Raw genomic sequence first — 4,392 nt, forward strand, 5'->3', positions numbered from 1 at the left:
AGAAAATACTAAGAGGACCAATAACTCAGGACAGAGGTAGTATCCCTCACCCTGGGCATGCACCGGATGATTAGGAAAGAAGAGATCGCACATGCCACTACTAATAGGAAATCTAGAAGTAAGGGCATCTCCAACGGCGACCGTAAAATTTCTTCCGCATCCGTCCGCATGTGCAAGAAAGAAAAACAGTTTACTCAAGGAGTACGCGAGACTGTACGTCGGCTGCCTGCTGGTGTCCGGGTCGGGGCTGCCTCCTGAGACGCTGCCGTCGCCTCCCCTTGGTCCTCGCCGAACCTGTTTCTCACGTCGTCCAGGAAGGCAGGGACTCGGTCAGCTCCGGATCTTGGATCGGTGACTCCTGCACGCAGCAGACCACCTCGACGCCCACCTTCTCCTGGCAACCGCGGCGCGGCCCCTCCGTCCATCGCACCGTGAAAGGCACGCGCACCGCTCCTTGCCGTCCACGGTGCCTTCTCTACCTGCATATTTTGGTCGGGGCCAATTAATACTACTCCTACAACATATATGTGTGTGACGAATGCACTGAGTAGGGCGCGGCGCGGAGTACGTACGGCCTCGAGGACGGCGTCGTAGTATTTGATCTCGCCGCCGTAGGTGCATGTCGCAGGCGAGGCAGAGCGGCTGGTCGCCCGGGCGGAGATCGCCATAGCGGGCGTCGTCGAGGGCGGGGCACGCCCGGCGGAACCTCGCGCGCAGCGCGTCCACGGCGCGCGGGGAGGTGAACTCGAGCGCGTCCGGATCGTACCACTCGTCCGCGTCCTCAAGGAAATCCTCGAACATGAGGCGCAGATAGCCGTCCTGCCCCACCACGCGCGCGCCGTACCATGCCTCGTCGGACCGCGCGCGGGACTCCATGCGGGGCGGCGGGCAGCGCGGCGCCGGCGCGACGGTGGCCTTCGGCTTTCGCGACTTCGGCATTTCCGCAGCACTGTGGGAGTGGCGGCGCTGGAGATTTGGGCACCGGAGAGGACGGGGCGGGGGGTTGTCCGATGTTTTATATCGTCCAAATCTTGATCTTTTAGGGGTTTTTTAGGCTTTCAACTGATTGCGGCAGTAAAATAGAGTCTAAACCGAGCTGTCTCGCGATATCAATGTTTTCGGCCATTAGATTGTGCGTTCGAACAGTTTCTGGCCGTCAGATCTTCGTTCCAGCCACAATGGACCGTACTTGGGCCGCCTGTACTAATGGGCCGCTACTCTGAGGAATTTTTCTAAGGCATGTGGTTGATCCACCCGATCGCTAACCCCGCCGAAGGAAAAAAAATTTGCTCCAACACACTGAATTGCTCGGTCGCTGTGAGAGAAAAGAGAAGGGGATTCGGCGCCACGCGAGACGTGAGAGAATGATGCGGGGATGTCGGGTGATGTCGCCGACGCCCCATCTCTCTTTCTCCCACGATAGTTTGCTCATCTCAAACCCTTTCCCCTCTCTCATGTAGGTCCTTGGTAATTAACAATGAAAATTATAAATCTTGGCGGACTTTATGGATCAATGAAAAAGATGACATGGCAATGTACTCCCTCTGTATCAAAATATAAGACATTTTTTATCTAAATCTAGACCAATAAACCGTCATTAATGGACGATCTTTGTTCTTGCATAATTTAACTTTGTATGTTGGACTGTATGATGGCATCTGCAATATAATCTATTAATAATCACTGATAGCAGGAATGTTTCTTCCCATGAAACACATATTGGCTTTCATATGACGTAAGGTAAGCATTGTTTTGATTGAAATGGTTAATTCTGAGAGGCTGTGGTTAGAAAATATGTCCACTAACTCTGTATCGTGTAATTGATTATGTTATTTAATTGGAAAATAAAATTGGGGTAGCATTAGCAATCTCAAGATTATTAGGTCTGTATTACTATCTATATATAGGCAAATCGCTATAACTTTGCGGTACAATGATGATATGCCAAATTATTAGCATTATGATTTCGAATAAAAAACATTCTAGGAATCATTTCTTTCTTCTTATATTTGTATTTGTAATAAACACTCCCTTCATTATTAAGGTCTTTAGATGGATACTTGTTCAAATCGTATTGTCCTTTCATTTATTGAATTATCTTTTCCTTACGTTACATTTTAGAATAAAGATGTATTACGTTTTCTTGGGTTTCTTGCCAAATGGATCATCCTACTTTCATGTGCATAGAGCATTGTTGCATCTTATCTAGATGTGTACAAATTTATCACAATATTACCCTTTGTGTTACATCTTTAGTTTAGTCCAGTTTAGTCCTCACATATGTTCATCCTCCCGTTCATCAGATTCGCAGAGAGACTGGTGTTGTTGTGACCATAAGAGCCAGTGATTTCTGTACATGTACCGAGCCAAAAAAAAAGCTACCAATTATTATGTAGCTTTCCTTGGTAAGGACTAAGAATAGTGTATACTCATATTTGCATAGTTTGTAAATAGTTGAGTTTGTAACGTACATCACCAAAGTGCAGCCAAACGGCTCACTAAATACTCCCTCCATTCACAAATATAAGATGTACTAACTCTTTTTTTAAACTGGATGTATATATACATGTTTTAGTGTGTTTGTTCACATATTGCAGTCCATATATACTTCATATTGAAATATCCAGAACATCTTATATTTATGAACAGAGGAATGAGTATTTTTGCAGTGTCTTTGACTGTTGTTATTTATACTAAATTTTCATGTATATTGATCTGAACAAAAAGGTCATTGTTGCATATTGGTTCTATATATGTAGTACTATTTTTTTATGCAAATATAGGATTCAAGCCACTAGTAGAAAAAGGGTCAAATGTGCGACACATTAGTCCTGATTTGTAACAGAACCGGCACTAATGTGTCCATTAGTGCCGGTCCCAACGGCTAGGCGGGAGGAGCTCTTTAGTATCGGTTCGTGGCGAACCTTTAGCACCGGTTCGTGCCACGAACCGGTACTAAAGAAAGTGGTGGCAGGATGTTGTCAGAGTGGCGCCCCTCCAGCACCTTTAGTACCGGTTCGTGGCACGAATCGGTACTAAAGGTCGTCCTATATAAACCCTTCATCCACCCGCACTCTGTTCTTCCCCCTTTCCCCTCTCCCTTTCCTCTGTTCTTCCCTTCTTTCTCTCGAGTTCATCACAAATTTTGCCAAAATTTGTCAAGATTTGCAGGCCACCATCCATTTAAATGATCACAAAGGTTAGCAAATTTGTCCTTTCATCTCTCATTGCTAGATTAGCTCTTGCATTGGTTTATATAGTGATTAATTGTGGGTTTTAGTAATTTGGGAGGAATTATATGTGGTAGTATTTGATTTATATGCAAATGAAGGTCAAAATAACACTTAGTTTGCATATGTAGGTGTGGTTTACTTAGTGCCTTCTAAATCTCCGTCGTAACCACCGTCGATCGCCCGCACCATCCCGTCGCCGGCACCACCTTGTGGTGAGCCTCTTGTTCATGAAATTTTATATAAAAAATTGATGTTCGTGTGATTTAGATATATAGTTACTCGTGTAATTATCTTACCCGTACGTTTTTTGTTATACATAGTGCCATGGTTTTGATATCCGTCCCCGTCGGCCCTCGTCCTTGTTATGATTCGGATGTGGTATATTCTCTTTTAAAATTATTTGTTGCATTTCATGTTTATGACAAATTATGCCCATCAAGTTGACATAAATATTTTTATCTAGGAGGTATGTGAACCGGAAATTCCAACCGACCCTATTGTCGGGAGGTTAAACTTAGTTGAAAGAGAAAACTAGTATTTGAAAGAAAAATTGAAAAGAATTGAGGGGGAGAAGATGGAATTGGAGTTGCATGTTGCCGATGTCGTCGATGATCACAAGATCAAGATGGAGAAAATGCGCTTGAAGATTAGAAAGATTAGAAAATATGTCATTGATAGTGAGGCTTGGTATCCTTATGTTGTTGGATCAATTGTTACCTTAGTTGTGATCTTGATCGCATTTGTTGTTGCATTTAAATGCTTTAGCTAGAGAGTTATTTGTTTGTTGTATTTAAGTGTTGTATGAACTATATATATGTATGAAATTTATGTATGGACTTGTATTAATTTGGTCTTTTCGGTGTTGTGTAATGAAGATGAGCCGACAATGGATGTATGATGACCGATGCTCTCCTGAGTTCATTAATGGCGTGCATACTTTTCTGCTTGCGGCTGAGGCAAACAAGCGGGCGGATAGTTTTATGCCTTGTCCATGTGCTGGCTGTAAGAATGGTCACAATTACTCTACATCAAGAACCATTCACATCCACCTGTTTGAGTCCGGTTTCATGCCCCACTATAATGTTTGGACCAAGCACGGAGAAAGAGGGGTTATGATGGAAGACAATGAAGAAGAAGAGGACGACGACAGCTATCCTGG

At 44.1% G+C, this 4,392-nt stretch overlaps 1 pseudogene; it reads right to left on the reverse strand.

Moving 5' to 3' along the window:
- Nucleotides 1–301: 301 nt before the first annotated feature.
- LOC123153630 (uncharacterized) lies at nt 302–801 on the reverse strand (annotated as a pseudogene).
- Nucleotides 802–4,392: the final 3,591 nt, after the last annotated feature.

This window comes from Triticum aestivum, chromosome 7A, assembly GCF_018294505.1.
Source record: "Triticum aestivum cultivar Chinese Spring chromosome 7A, IWGSC CS RefSeq v2.1, whole genome shotgun sequence".
Classification (NCBI taxonomy): domain Eukaryota; kingdom Viridiplantae; phylum Streptophyta; class Magnoliopsida; order Poales; family Poaceae; genus Triticum; species Triticum aestivum.